Source organism: Adiantum capillus-veneris, chromosome 29 (genome assembly GCF_014529385.1).
Source record: "Adiantum capillus-veneris isolate H3 chromosome 29, ASM1452938v2, whole genome shotgun sequence".
Classification (NCBI taxonomy): Eukaryota; Viridiplantae; Streptophyta; class Polypodiopsida; order Polypodiales; family Pteridaceae; genus Adiantum; species Adiantum capillus-veneris.
This window is the reverse complement of record NC_140959.1, coordinates 76,608,963-76,625,676: the sequence shown is the minus strand read 5'-3', so window position 1 is coordinate 76,625,676 and position 16,714 is coordinate 76,608,963. Positions and strand designations below refer to the sequence as shown.

The 16,714-nt window shown below is 41.6% G+C and overlaps 1 pseudogene; it reads right to left on the bottom strand.

Annotated features, from left to right (window-relative positions):
* Positions 1-11,417: 11,417 nt before the first annotated feature.
* LOC147419433 (uncharacterized) overlaps positions 11,418-16,714 on the bottom strand; it is a 45,056-nt pseudogene continuing 39,759 nt past the window's right edge.

Below are 16,714 nucleotides of genomic sequence, written 5' to 3'. Positions count from 1 at the left end.
TTACCTCGAAAGGTGCTTTTCCCGTGGAAGTATGTACAGTGTTATTGTAAGCATACTCCACTAAGGGTAAGTACTTCTCCCATTGGGATCTTTGATCTACTTCCGTTACATAGGCTTTTAGTAGATCGAGAATTGTTAGGTTAGCTATTTCACTTTGGCCATCCGTTTGTGGATGATAGGCCGAAGAGAAGTTTAGCCTTGTTCCTAAATTCTCAAAGAGACCCTTCCAGAAATTACTGGTCATTCTAGGATCTCTATCCGGCACTATAGACATTGGCAACCCATGGTACTTGAAAATTTGTGAAATGAAGAGGGTTGCCATTTGATGGGCTTTGATAGTCTTTTTGACAGGTATAAAATGAGCTTGTTTACTAAACCTATCTAGTATCGTCCATATTCCCGTATTCCCATGGATAGACTTAGGCAATCCAAAGATAAAATCCATGGATATGCTCTCCCATGGTGAATTAGGGATTAACAAGGGTTGAAGAAATCCAACTTGCTTCCCTCTATCAAATTTTGTCTTTTGGCAAACCACACATTTAGAAACATACTCTTGTATGTTCACTTTCATGGTAGGCCAATAGAAATATGTTTCAATTCCCTTTAAGGTAGACTGAATCCCTCTATGCCCCGCATACGGTGGAGCATGATATTCATACATTACTTTCTCACGTAGTGAGTTACTAATGCATAATTTTGTATTGCCATAGAGAAGATAACCATCTTGTAAAGTAAATGGTTCTTCTTTCTTCCCTAATGCAAGGGCTGAAATCACATCTCTAAAATCGGGATCAATAGCGTTCTCATCTATCATTAAAGATAGATCATTGTGAGTTGCTATGGAAACCGCATTCACTCTCGGCCGTCTTGAGAGTGCATCAGCTACTTGATTATGCTTGCCAGTAATGTGAGCAATATGAAAATGAAATTGCGAAAGGAAATTTGCCCACCTCATTTGTTTATTGGAGAGCTTGGTCTGCGTCATGAAGTACTTAAGACTTTGGTGATTCGTTCGCAGAATGAAAGGAGTCCCCAATAAATAGTGCTTCCATGAGTCTAAGGCATGTAGAGCTGCATGGAGTTCCTTTTCATATATGCCTAGAGCTTGCTCAACAGGGTCGATCCTTCGACTCTCATAGCCTATTGCGTGCCCTTCTTGGAGTAAAATAGCTCCAAGGCAATCACCACAAGCATCACATTGGACCTCAAATGGTTTTGAGAGATCCGGTAGTGTAAGCACAGGTTGAGAGATAAGCTTTTCTTTAAGATTTTTGAAAGCATTGTTCTCCTTAGCAGACCATGTGTACCTAACGCTTTTCTTTGTTAGGTCATGTAATGGTCCCGCAATTTGTGAGAACTTTTCTATGAAGCGTCTATAGTATGCACACATACCTATAAAGCTTCTTAGTTCATGAAGATTCCTTGGTTTAGGCCATCCTTTTATTACCTCTAACTTTGATGGATCCATTTGAATGACATCTGGAGAGATAATGTGACCTAAATACTAAATCTCTTGCAAGAAAAATTCACTTTTCTTTTGATTAACATAAAGTTTATTCTCTCTCAAAACTTGAAATATTACCTGGAGGTGTTGCTTGTGTTTGTCTAATGAAATAGATTAGATGATAATATCATCAAAGAACACTCCAGTGAAGGTTCGATGAGGCATGAATAGCTTCTCCATCAAGCGGTTGAATGTGGCTGGTGCATTGGTCAAGCCAAAAGGCATGACAATGTATTCGTAAAGACCAAATATGGTGCGAAATGCGGTCTTTACAATGTCTTGATCAACTATCCTTATTTGATGATAGCCACTTTTTAGGTCAATCCTACTGAAGTAGGTCGATCCTTGCAGCTTATCAAATAGGTCTTCTACCCGTGGAACGGGAAACCTATTCTTGATAGTGATCCTATTTAGTGCTCTATAGTCGACACACATACGATATGTGCCATCTTTCTTTTTCACTAATAGCATAGGTGAGCAAAATGGAGATGAGCTAGGCCTAACCATGCCCTTCTCAACTAACTCATGCACTTGCCGCATAATCTCCTCTTGTTGAGCTTGAGAAACTCTATAAGGAGGTTTGTTAGGCGGTGAACTTCTTGGAAGAAGTTCAATTGCATGGTCATCATTACCTCATTTAGGAGGTAGCTCACAAGGGATGTCATCAATAAAAACATCTTGAAACCCCTTGAGGAAATTGGATAACTCTAATTCCTTTTGGTTGCTTTTATTTTCTTTTGCTTAAGCATTAGATTCATTTTGAGAATCTTTAGCAAAAATCATGTACACGGAAATAGAGCTCTTTATTGACTTGTTGAAAGCTGGTGTATGTACAATGGGGATAGTGTTACCCATTTCCTTAGCATCTATATACATGTCTTTTTCCCTGAACTTAAAGGAGATTCTTCTTTAAGGAAATTTAACATCGGCATCCAGGCGGTCAAACCATGGTGCCCCTAGGATTACATCCTCATGCTTGAGAGGAGAAATAAAGAAGTCCCCTTTGTCCACATAGCCTTGGACATGAAGCCTCAATTTCCCGATTAAGGGAGTGACTGAAGCTTCTTGCCCCTTGAAGGCACTGTCTGCGGGTAGGACATCTCCCATCTCGTAGGATTGTATGCCTAGCTTGGTGGCCAACTCTATAGATATAAAATTGTGAGTAGAACCAGGGTCAAAGAGAATAAAAGCATCATGTTCTCTTACCTTTCCCCAAGCATGGCATAGAGGAGATCCTTTGTGATGAGTTTGGTGAGTCTCCTCCTCTTGGATTTCAACCAAGGAGGCTCTAGGAGGATCTTGACGGTTGTTCTTTTGGGGACAAGCGCGGTACGCATGCCCTTGTTCGTCGCACTTGAAACACCGGTTATCCTTGCGATAACGCTCAAGCTCTTCAGGAGAGATTTTGTTCTTACCTTTGTAAACTCCCTTCTCTTTAGCTTTGTTGGAGTTGCCCTTAGGAGACTTTTGGACATTGTCCTTCCCCTTAGGCTCATTGGAACCCTTTTTTTCCAGGGTCTTATTATTTATTTTAGCCCCCGTTTGGAAATTGATTCGTGAGGCCACCATAGTATGGTGTATTACCGCCGATATGGTACGTGGCCTTTGGGAGTTGACATACTCCACCATTTCTTTGGTTAAGCCCGCACAAAATTGTTTCTTTTGCCCTCCAAAATCCAACTTTTTAAAGACAGTGGCTTTGAGTTGTAGGTCCCAAAACTTGTCTACATATTTGTGGATGGATTCATTGGGAGAGAGCTTTAAGCTTCGCCATTCGGTGAGTACTTTGTCTTTGGCATCGGTGGCCAAAAACTGCTTCATAATGGAAGCTCTTAAAGCTTTCCATGTTCGTGGAGCTTCACCGTTGGCTCGTAGGCTAGACCACCATTGCCTGACGGACTTTTGAAAGTGCATAGCTACATGGCATAGCTTAGAGGACTCCGTGAAGCCCTCATCTCCAAACGCCGCATCAAATTGCTGGATAAAGGCCAAGACTTTGTCCGTAGCACCAAAGGTACCATCATAGGTAAGGAAAGAGATGCTCTTCCCTCCCTCTTTGAATTTCTTCAGCTTGGATGACCTCTTCCATGTGGCATAGGATTTCCTATGGCCTCTTCTTTTTGATGGTTCAAAGGTTGCACTATCACTTTCTTCAGAAGGTGAAGAATTTGAAGAAGGTGGAGAAGAGGGTGACCTCTTTCTCGCCTTTTTCTTGTCTTGATCTTCGTCGTCTTTACCATCACTTTCATAAGAGAAAGAGGATGAAGAAGATGGAGAAGAGGGTGTCCTCTTTCTCGCCTTTTTTCTTCTCTTGCTTTTTATCATCCTTCTTTGAATTATGGCGTGGAGAAGAGTGTGATGGTCTTCTCCGCTTTGGTGGTGATGGAGAGCGTTTAGCCCGCCGTCTTCGTGGAGCCATCTCCACCGAGGTGGCGGGAGACTCACTTCTTTCTCCTTCCTTTGATGGAGGCTCTTGAGTTCTCCTTTGGGAAGGAGATGCATCATCAAGAAGTAAATTCTTGAGCCCTTCGTAGGGATTCTCTTCTTCTTCCCGAATCGGAGAGAGACCTCTTTTGGGAGTCTCACAAGGAGGCTTCCTAGGTGTTCTCTCGTCATGGTGATGTGCTTGGAGAATCCCGTGAGCACGGAGCTGCCGTTGCACTTCACTTTGGAGAGATGGATTGCCCATGGCTTGTTGAAGCCTAGAAAAAAGATAGTTAACAAGCATTGAAGCATCATCAGTAGCTTGCTCATGAGCAAAATCAAAGTTATCAACATTAATTTCACTCTCTTTACTATTGTCAGCCATTCTAACAACTTTTAGGTGTAAAATTTTCAGGTGTACTTTGGCACTTCAAGCCCTAGTTTCTACTCCTCTTTACCCCTTTAGAAAAAGCACTCAAGCGACTGTACCCACGGCTCGAATACCATTAATTGCAAGGAATAGAAGAGAGGGTCTTTCGACACCAAAACAGCACCGGATCCTGTCAAGCTTCTAATAGCTCAATAGTGGTTAAGCCATAGGCAATCCCTGTAGGACTCCACTATTAAGAACATAGCTCTCGACGGGGATGCCCTGTTAACTGCACAAAGGCACGCACACTGCAAGGCTGAAAAATCCCTATTCTACTTACTCACAGACAATTAATAATACCAACCATTTATAGCTACCTTGAGGACCTCCCTTCTTGAGCAAGAAAAGAGAAACCTTGTGCTCTGATACCAATGTAACATTTAATGGCCTAAAAACTTATGTGTAGCGGAAATTAGCATGAACATAGTGGGCATTTCATTAGAATAGATTCCTAATGAGAATTACAAGAGTGCTTGGGTGGAGAGAGCAACGAAAAGCATAACACCTAGTTAGATAGCATCAACAATAATTTCAAAAGAGAGAGAAATTAAGCTATTGACAACAGTTGAGGACCGGATTTGCATGGAGCCGGTCCCCCCTCCAAAAGGCTTTGTATTATGGTTTCTCCCATCAAGAGAGACATTGTACAATACAATTCTTTGTGTTCCTTCAAGACTAGCTAGTGCAATGAAGATGAAAGCTTCATGCACTAAGCAAAACACTTAGTAAACACAACTTTAATTATCCCCGTTCTCAGACCCAAGACCTCACACACCTTCGAAGATGGTGAGAGCTAGTAGGGTATGACAATAGATTGTGAAGGAGTACGAGCGGAAGTGTGACGCGAGAGAGAGTGCGAGAAGAAGAGCACGACGATATGGTGAACTCGCTCTACTGTAATGTGTAGAGCATAGTGAGTTCTTATTAGGTTTTTACAAAAGAATATGTGTACATACCTGGCGGCCCGCCCACTTACCTGGGCGACCACATTGGGCTTTATACCCCAAAACCCTCCCACTTAAAGTCCAATGTGGTACTTTAAGTGTGAGAGAAGCTACTATACAAGCTAATATACAAGAGATGTAGAGAAGTGATGTACTACCCTACACCTAACTGCTTGCAAAAATGTGCAAAGCTCTCTGAGGGAAGTCCTTTTGTAAGTAGATCAACAGGATTTTCCGTGGTGTGAACTTTGACAAGCTGAAGTGAGTGATAAACTGTCTTTGAGTGATAAACTGGATTGCGAGCCAGTTGTATAGCACTCTGACTATCACAATATAACACGGGCATCTCTTCTTTGATTCCCAAATCTGTTACTAGTCGATTAAGCCAAATTGATTCTTTGCATGCCTCTGATGCTGCAACATATTCAGCCTCTGTAGTAGACTGAGTAACACAATCTTGTAATCTAGAACGCCATGATACTGCTCCTCTAGCAAATGTAAAGACATACCCTGACGTAAACCTTCGGTTGTCTAAGTCACCTGCATAATCTGAGTCTGTAAAACCCTTTACACTTAGCTCCTGACTCCCATAGCATATACGCATACTCTTTGTCGCTTTCAGGTATCTCAATATTCCTTTCACTGCCTCCCGATGTTTCTTGCCTAGGTTTGAGATGTATCGACTTACTACTCCCACTGCAAATGCAATGTCTGGGCGAGTAGAAATCATTGCATACATCAAACTACCCACTGCAGAAGCATATGGAATCCTATCCATTTCAGCCCGTTCTTCCTCAGACACAGGAAAATCTTGTTTGCTAAGTTTCACATATTGTGGGAATGGAACACTCAATGCCTTTCCCTTCTCCATATTGAAACGTTGTAAAACCTTGTCAATATACTCTGTTTGAGATAACCAAATAAACCTCTTTGATCTGTCTCTCTCAATGCGCATACCAAGTATATGACTTGCCTCACCCATGTCTTTCATGTCAAACGATTTTGCCATCTTTGACTTCAAAGCTGAAATTTCTTCCTATCAACATGTCATCCACATACAAAATAAGGATCAGCCAACTACCATCCTTAGCCTTCTTTGTATATAGACAGTGATCAAACTCACTACGTTTGTAGCCTTGAGAAAGCATAAACTTGTGGAATTTATGGTACCATGTCCTCAGTGATTGTTTTAAGCCATAAAGACTCTTTAACAATTGGCATACCAAATATCCTTTGCCTTTCTCAACAAACCCTTCTGGATGCTGCATGTAGATTTCCACATCTAAATCACCATGCAAGAACGCTATCTTGACATCCATTTGGTGCAACACCAAATCTAATATGGAAACCAATGCAAGCATGTCAATGTAGTCATCTTGACCACCGGAGAGAAGACTTCATCAAAGTCAATGCCTTGTTCTTGCTTAAAGCCCTTGGCAACAAGCCTTGCTTTGTACTTTGGCTGACTATCATGAGCGGTGATCTTATACTTGTAAACCCATTTACAAGGTAGATCGTTTTTGCCTTGTGGTAATTTAACTAGCTTCCATGTCTGGTTTTTATGCAGAGCTGTCATCTCTGACTGCAAGGCCAATTACCAATTCCCGGAGTCCTTCATTTGCACTGGTTCCTTGTAACATGAAGGCTCATTTCCCCAAAGTCTGTACCCCATCTCACCAGAATTACCATAGCCTAGAAAGATGCACTGTCTACTCTTTGGCTCAAGTTTGTTCCTAAATTCCTTTGGAACGTGAGTATATGTCTCACAACCGAAGACTCTGAGATGCTTGTATGAGGGCATTTTGCCTGACCAAACCATCTCTGGCACTGAATCCTTCTGCAAAACCTTGCTAGGAAATCTATTTATAAGATGAACAGCTGTTGATACAACTTCAGCACAAAAACCATTTGGCAGCTATGCATTAGACAACATACTTCTGACCTTCTCTTGTATGGTCCTATTCATCCTCTCAGCAACACCATTTTGAGGAGGATTGTAAGGAGCAATAAGTTCACGTTTTATAACTTTTGACTCACAAAAGTCCTGAAAGGCATTCTATGTCACTCTTGCCTTTAGCACTGCGGGACTTGCTACGAGACTGATCCCTCTTTCCACCTTTGTACTTTTATTTGGTCCTTCCCCTGACAACTAAGGCTGTTCCTTTGCCTTTGTCCATTGTCTTTCTATTGGTTTCTTTAGTAAGCAGACTTACTTCTACACCTGCTATGTTCAAACCATCTGGAGGTGTAGAATTACTCAAAGCTGTGCGAAAAGTGTCCCAACTTTCCGGCAATGTGATCAACAGGAACATAGCTCTAACAAGTTCATCAAACTTGACACCTTGAGCTGGCAACTAAATGTAGATGGTGTTGAATTCATTCAGATGATTGGACATAGGTGTCCCTTCTTTCATCTTCAAGTCAACAAGCTTCTTAAGCCAGTATACCTGTGAAGCTGCACTGTGCTTCTCATAAAGATCACTCAGCTTTGTCCATGCTTCATAAGCCGACATCTCGTCTGCTACATTGAAGTAACGCTTTCTGTCAAAGTCAGCATAATGGTAGAAATTGTCCATTCATCCATTTCGCTCCATTCATCTTCGTCCATATCATGTGGTTTTATCCCCTTGAGCTTTATAGGTTTTATCTGCTTCTTTTGTACCAACACGTGCCAAATCTACTTCTTCCACAATGGGAAATTGGTTCCATCCATCTTCTTGATATTGTAAAGAGCAGTGTCCCGTGATCCAGCCATAGCTACGCTTGACAATAGTTTACTTTCCTGGGAAAAATTCGGCACCCCTGTAAACTGACCTCTGAACCAATATCAACCTGTCAAATGAACCAAGAAAGCTTCAGATTCTGCAAAAATTTCGGCAGAGTCTCCTTTGTAAAATGGCTCTGGTGTACTCAAAAACAGACCAAAAAATAGCTCAAAAAACACTGTCTCTCTGACACTGTAAGCTGCGGGTAAAACTGTCCTGCACCTGTACTGTCTCTCACTATCCTGTCACTGTCCTATAAGCATAGACTGCGACAATGCCTCAAGGGCAGTAAAGCAAAGATGCAATCCCAACTATCTAACTCACAGTCAATACATCCTAGCTCCCTATCTAAGGGTGCTTGAGGGATCGCTCCAAGACCTGTATCACCCAAAGGATCTCAACATTCGAGAATCCCCCAGCTCAATAAAACCTCACTCGACCCTCAACAAAGGCTGCAGTAAATCTGACAATACATAGACTTCCCACAAAATCATACATCCACAAATTTCCCACTGTATGCTGTAACCGCTGCGGCGGTTGTTTGCTGCGTGACTCACAGCCAGCAAACCCTCAACAGACATACATCATCTCTGACAATACATCCCATGTGGAAGTACCTGCAATGTCAGGATGAAATCTGGAATATCAAGCAGCAAACACAAGCTACCTGATGAACTAGTGGATGTCGCCTACAGTCTGTGTGTACATGCGCCCGTGTCGTATGTGACATGCCTCCAAGAACTGTGAGCCGTCCTTCGATGTGTAGACATCCACAAATCAACACTCTCAGAGTGTCCATATCCTCAGCACCTGCAGTCGTAGGCCGAAAACCCCAAATTTGCAGAGTCGGATCTGCACCCGTCGAGACCACGTAGTCGAAAATGGCATGCGCAGACCTTTGTCGAAGCCGAACGGTGGCCAAGATGACCTCAGAATGAAATTCTGACAACACCAAGCCCTTCGACCGCTCCCACGAGATTTGGGGCCGTGTCTTCGCCTGTCGAATTTCACTCCAATCTGAGTTGGTGACTCTAGCCTTCTGCAGTGCTGCCCCGAGCCTCAATCTGAGCTCTGATACCAGTTGAAGGAGTACGAGCGGAAGTGCGACGCGAGAGAGAGTGCGAGAAGAAGAGCACGACGATATGGTGAACTCGCTCTACTGTAATGTGTAGTCGAAAATGGCCTGCGCAGAACTTTGTCGAAGCCGAACGGTGGCCGAGATGACCTCAGAATGAAATTCTGAGAACACCAAGTCCTTCGGGTTCACCCACAAGATTTGGGGCCGTGTGTTCGCCTGTCGAATCTCACTCCAATCTGAGCAGGTGACTCTGGCTACCTGCAAATGCTGCCCTGAGCCTCGATCTGACCTCTGATACCAGTTGAAGGAGTACGAGCGGAAGTGTGACGCGAGAGAGAGTGCGAGAAGAAGAGCACGACGATATGGTGAACTCGCTCTACTATAATGTGTAGAGCATAGTGAGTTCTTATTAGGTTTTTACAAAAGAATATGTGTACGTACCTGGCGGCCCGCCCACTTACCTGGGCGACCACATTGGGCTTTATACCCCAACAGATTGAGAGGAAGAAGGAGTATCTTACGAGAAAGATGTACATCTCCTCACATAATCACTCATATTAGCATAGATTTAGCTTAGTAATTAGCTTGGTAGAGGAGATGAGCATGCATTGAAGCTTGGCTCTTGGTTGGATTTGCATCCACAAGCCAAGAGTGTGTCGATGTAGGCTTCTATCTCACAAGCTTGGAGTAGGTGATGAGCTCTCCATTAAAGCTTGGGAAGAGATAGTCTTCTCTTTCTTCACACATGAGATTGTGTGAGTGTATGTGTGATAATGCCTTGCAAAAATCAGCCCCCTCTCTCTCTTGGGCGAGCCCTCTTGCTATTTGCTCATGCAGGCTCCCCATTGGACCTCCCCAAGTCAAGCCAATGGCTATTAAGTAGCATAAGTGATAGCCTTCTGACATGTGTCCCCCTTTCCCCTTTTGTGAGAGATTTAGGTAATTTAATAATTAAACTAAACTCTCATTGGACCCCTTTGCCTCCTTGCCAATAGGAATCAGGCAAGCCATTGGGCTCCTGAATGCTCATTGGACCCCTTGGGAGACTGTCCAATAGTTTTCTAGGAGACTTAATTGTCATTGGTTCTTTTATTAAGTGTTTTTTTTGAAATTAATTAAACTAGATTTACTCTAGCCTAATTCTCATTGGTCCACCTTCAAGGCCATCCAATAGGAATTGGGTACACCTTGTGGGCATCTGGGCTAGGGAGCTGACATGTGTCCCTAATTCCCTTTGTGTAAAGGGATCTTGTGTGTGTGTGTGTGACTTTCTCTCTCATGCCCTAGAAGAAGGGCTCACCCCCTCCCATGTAGGGATATGCAAAGAGTTTTTAGTTACACACAAAGCATCCAATTTCCCCTAGGGTTGACCTTTGGACACAACCTTTGAATTTTGGAACCTTAGCATTTTGGAAGTCGTAATGGGCTGAACCTTGGGGTCTTTTTAGCCCATTGTTGCACATGGCTCTTTTGCAGATGGCCCCCCCTTTGGATCCCTATTTTCCCTCCTTTGGATCCCTACTGTGGCCCGAGTCTGCTAGCGGTGAAGGGATTTTCAAGAGATATCGAAAGGAACAAGGTCTTCAAAATGATGGCAAAGAGTAGCACACAATCAATCTCAAGCCACTCACATTTCAAGGCCATTTGAACTAGATAAGATTTTCCTTTTAAGTTGCATTAAACTAGTTTAATTTATGGTGTTTAAGTTTAGGAATAAGGGATAGTAAGTCTTAACACACACTCAAGCTCTCTCTCTCTCTCTCTCTCACACACACACACACACACACACACACACACACACACACACACACACACACACACACACACACACACACACACACACACACACACACACACACACAAACACAAACACACACACACACACACGTGATGAATATTGTACAACTAAAGCTTTCCACAATTACATCCTTCAAATGTACAAATTGGAATTCTACAACACATACTTATTATAGGGTTTGAAAAACCTCTACTAGATATAGCCATGTTAGATAATGTATACATATCTATAAATCTTCTACAAGAAGTCCATACTAGGGAGAGCTAAAGTAGATGCAAGCCTCACAAAGTATGTATTTATTTTTTCTTTTCTCATGGCACATGGTATTACGAAAGTGAAATTTATATGCTCTATGTTCGTTTATTGCACATTGTCATGCATATGTGTGTATAAAATTATGCCATTTTTCAAAAGGGCACATTAGGAGTGACAACCAACATACTCCTTTGTGAATTCTGAAAACAATGTCATTCAATCATTAGAATCATCATATGTCTCACGCAATAGAGACAACCCTGTCATGGGCTTTTTGGCTTGCTTCGGTACAATCGGGAGAGTCGGCATAAGGAAGCGTTTGAGTTGAGAATGATGAGGCTTACTACTGACAACCTCCTCAAAATGGTCATCACTAGATCATCGAACATGGATTGATTTCTCCAATTGAAACTATTATAGAAGGGCTTTATCTTCTAGGGCAAGACGTTCCTTTGCATTTCAGATCGCTTGTTCTTGTTCGTGCAAGGCTTGAAGCAGATTATCATGCATTGTGAGGCATGCATGCCTTGATTTTAAACAAATGAGCTTTTCAACAGTTGCATCTTGATCCATCTCCACTTTGGATGCAAGGGCTTTTTTCTCCAAAGCTTGTAGATAGTCATGTTTCATGACTATGCTCTCTTGGAATGTAGCTTGTTCAGCATTGTCACTAGATTGTGTAAGGTTTCTAGTGGCACCACACTCTACCATATAGTCACTATTTTGAGGATCTATCTTGTAAGAGATCTTAGAAGAACGATGTGGGAATTTGAAGTCGAAGCAAAAAATTTGGATGTCCAAGTAAGAGTCACCTTGTGCATCCTCTTTGCGGGTGTTGAACTTGGTACCCACACTGAAGTAGTGGCCTAAAACCCAACATAATTGTCCTCAAAAATGAAGTTGTCGAACTGGTGCATGTTTGATTAATAACGGTTCCCAATTGATTGTTGTTTCTCTTGTGGGCATCAAACCCTCCTATGTCAGCATAGGACACCAAAGGTGGATCTTGCTGAAACCATCGGATCTACTTCATCTTGCAAATAGACAATAGTATAACACCAATTAACTCACCCAGTGTCTATCCAGCGAACCCTTTTCTTGTCAGGTGTCTTCTTCCTCTTTCATGGTGTCTAGGATGACTCCAAGGTAGTGATTCCAACATTGTTCTTCTGAATCAGTCTGAACAATTCCTCTTGTTTCAGCTGGTCCTTCTTGGTAGTCTTCATTTCCACTACATGGGGCATCATAGCATCCCAAGTGTCTTGGTCTCAGCATCATACAGAGTGCATTTTCCCCTTGTTAGGGGAGTCTTGTCCAACTTTTGACAATAGGAAGCAGTGTGCATCCATCCCTTAGTCAATGGCTGGTTGCATTTAATGCGAGCTTCAAACTAGATCTTAGCCTTTTCTCTGAATTGAGGTTCAAAGCTTCCCTTGCTATCAAGTTCCATCTTTGGAATCTTACAGGCCAATCATTAATTGCAACAGCTAATTTGTGATCTGAATGAGCCTTTTGATTTGAACTTTCCATTGGCCCACTAAAAGTTGAAACCTATGGAGGTCACCTAGTAGTTCAACGACCACAGTCTTTTGAAGTGCATCTACAAGGGAGCCAAAATCATTACTGGGTTACATAATCCATGTATTGATGATGAGGATTCTCCTTCACTAAAAAGACCTAACTCATTAACTACCCCCAATAACTCTTTCACATATTTTTTAGCACCAAGTTCTTCCTTTAGCTTTAACAAGGAAAATCTCGCACCTTTACTAGAGGTAGAGGTAGAAATACCCCCATCTATCACCTCCTTGACTTGTAAACTTCTATATTGTGCATGTATCTTGTGGCCCATGTGGAAGGATACAACTCTCTAAAAAGTTCGCTTCAGCAAATTCTATCTATATACACTATCTATACCAGAATGAGCTCTTAGACTCGTTTGCACCCAAAGAAATACTTTGTGAGTGTTTTCACTTCCTTTTTGGCAACCATGAATTGCTGCATAATGTTTGTGTTGACTGGACTTACCATCAGCCTATTAAGAGTCTTGTTTACAACAATGATTTTTTTACGCCACAATACTATCCCTGGTGTGCTTGTGATAAGTATAGTACTTTTTGTAAAGACTTTGGAGGTTCATGAAAGCATGTTTGTACTTGTGCTCTTGGTGTGATTAATTACGCCACGATATAAAATATCTTGGCAAAAGGATTAAACCACTGTTGGGGGTCCCGTTGTTGCAATAGCTCCAATGAACAACAAAATTATCAATCCGGAGGGATGAGCTATCCGACTAGGGCATGGAAACACTCACACGGTTAGTAATCTAATCGTGGAAACACAAATGGTTAACTCTACGAGGTGAGCTTCTCGACCTATGGAGAATCTAAGCCACAATAAAGGGAAATCTCCATATCCACTTCTCTTCACCTCTAATCAACCCAAACACACACACTACAATTGCAAGATGCACACAACACAAATCCTATCATGCAACACACTAATCGCAAGCACACACACATAGATCTATCGAGCACCACACTCCAATCAAACCTACATGCACACACAAGCAAAAAAGGGAAATCACACAAGATTAGAGAGGGATTAACCACTAATTAGTGTAGATCTAGCTAATCTAAGCACCATAGGCAATCATAAGAAGCATGAGAGGGGCATAGTGAGAGAGAATGAATCATTGATTGGTGTTAATCAAGTCTCATGAGCAAGGAAAATCCCAAGGACTCCATAGACACACACCTCAAGAGCTCTCACCAAAGAGTGCTCTCAACAGATGAGCTTGAGAACCCTAATTTCATTTAAACATTGCCTTATGTACCTAGGGTAAAAATATGCAATGTCCGGCCACCCAAGGTCTTTAGGGTTCACCACTTACTGAATCTACAACCTGGGCACAGTAAGTGACCTATTCTTTACAACTTGGAACTCCCATTGAGCCCGTAGCACATTAAAATATTACAATGGCTTGAAATAATCTGGGAATTTACAATACATGACCATTTTGGGAAAACGTGGAAAATGTGTAACTCCAATCTTTACTGCTTCTTCACTTTGATCTTCGATGTACATTCGTATGTCTTCAGTCTTTAGCAGCTTCTGTTAACTGACATTGACTCAGTTAACATTCCCCCCTTTCAATTTTAGTGATTGTCCTTGTGCACTGTTGAAAAGTGTCCGTGGAGGCTAGGGAAGGTTTTTGATTGGTTGTTGATGGGCTGATTTCTTCATTTGTCATTGGATTTGTTGATGAATTTCAATTTTTTGCAGCATCTTCATTGGTCCAAACATGTCTAATGTGAGAGATGATGTTGCATTTTTCCGTTGTAATAGCATAATGATGAGACTGATGTTTATTTATGAAAAGTATGTACAAGGGAAGTAGAATGATGAGATCCTAAATTAGGGTCTAATACCTGGATGACCAAAGGAAAAAAACTCAACGAGAAAAAAGTGCCTTTGGGATACGCGCATTATTGGAGTACTTATGAGCATGGAAAATATAAATAAAGTACTCAAGGAATTATTTGCTAATAGATATGGAATTAGAAGGTAGAAAATATGAGAGGGTAACATGATGGAACATTGGTTTGCCTGTTGTAGTCCACTCAAGGTGCATAGGTGGAAGAAAAAAAGAGTGTCTAATGCATATGTCCAATAATGGTACATCCTATTTATGCATACACAGAAATACATGGAAAACAATACGCTGTGCAAGAAAGATTTTGAGGGGTTATTCAGAAAGATGGTGTAGCTATAAAAGCATATGACATGGTTTTGCAAGCTGGCACCCCTTTAAGAATGGTTTTCATTGACTATATGTGCTCTCATCTTAATGTGCACTATGCGTGAGTGTTGGACTCTACGACACTTCACCAATTGCAAAATAATAGACTTCGACTCTTATGCTCATCTCATCCAGCATGAGTGACATGACTCAAATATGCTCAACTCTTCCAACTTGAGTGTAAGCCTAATAACTACGAATCTTAGCACAGATTTTAATATGAATTGAAGCTTTGGAACTAATGCTTTGCTCATTTGATGGCTCAGCAGCCCGACTTTGACTATACCAAAGAGTGTTTTTTGCACCCTAGAGACTTGACTTTTTACATGCTTGAGCTTACTACAAACATTTCTTTAAGTAAAAGTAAGCTTGAATCGTCAAAAAGATGATTAGTGAAGGGCCAATTTGGCATTGAAGGTTTCTTTTGCCACACCTGTTTTATCATCTTCTTTGAATCTGCATTCGCGTTGGTTGGGTTGTCCTTCTTTGACTATGAAGACTCCATAATCTGTTTGATTCTCTAATTGGGCCTGTTTGATAGGAGTCTTTGATGTTGTTGTAGGCCTCTATTGGCTGTCGGCATTTGGCTTTTGACTAGGAGCATTGGAAGATTTAGGAATCCAAAACTTTTGAGAACCTTTGTAACTGCTTTGTTGACTTTGTTGAGCTCTAGGTCTTGTTGAGCTCTTGAGATGTTCATGCAGGTCTGGTGTAGTTGTAGTTGGCTTGTGGTTGAATAGTAGACAAATCTTTGTATAGCCCATGTAGAATCCTTGTCCAAGAGGAACATTCCTTGAGATCCTTCTTTGTTCTGTATCCTCTTGAGAGTTGTGGTAGACTTTAGCATCTTTTGATATTGTGATGTTGTATACCTGCTTCGTAGGTATCCTAGTATGTTGTCGAGGTTAATACCTTGTGGGCCTTCATTCTTGGGAGGGACTTGAAGTTACTTCATATGCTCTAACATGCGGTTTTGGCACCCATATCTGTCTGTTACCTCCATAGTACTCCTGTTCCTTTAAGCTCCATTGTGATGCTATCCATTCCATGTGTTTGTTTTTCTGTGTTGATTTCTCATCTTTAATCCAAACCGGAACATTGGCTTTGATAAAATTGCTTTGAACAAACACTTGCTTGACTTTCCTTTGCTTTCTTGAGTACTTTGGTTGAAATATCTTTGCTTTTTTGGGTGTCTCTTTAGAGGTTTCAGTTGGGTCGGCAATTGCCTTGAAGTTTTGAAAGCCTTACTTGCTAGAAGTATCTGATCCATGAGGGTTCTTTGATGTAGAGGCATATGATGTCGCACCTTCTTTGCTAATCGATGGAAGTTCCACTTGAGCTTTACCTTTGTCTGCAAGATTTTTCTTTGATTCTTGTGACTTTGCAACTCTGAATCTGGCATTTTTGGTTCTATTGAAGATCTTTGTCCTGTTTTTCCATGGTCTCATCTTGATCTAAATGTGTCTCTATGGAGGGTGACTTGAGACTTTGTTTTCCAATTTGACTTACAGCAGCTGATTCAACTGGCAATGTTTGATTGATCTTTGGACTTCCTATTGCTTCCTAGTTGTCTGCAACCTTGTTCTCAAATTCTGGCTTTGGCGGCATTTTTTGCTCAATAGCTATCATGGTGGCTCTTTGCTCTATTTGATATGGATCTTCTATTGCTTGATTTGCTTTAAGCTCTTCTAAAATTCTGTTTGATGGAGAT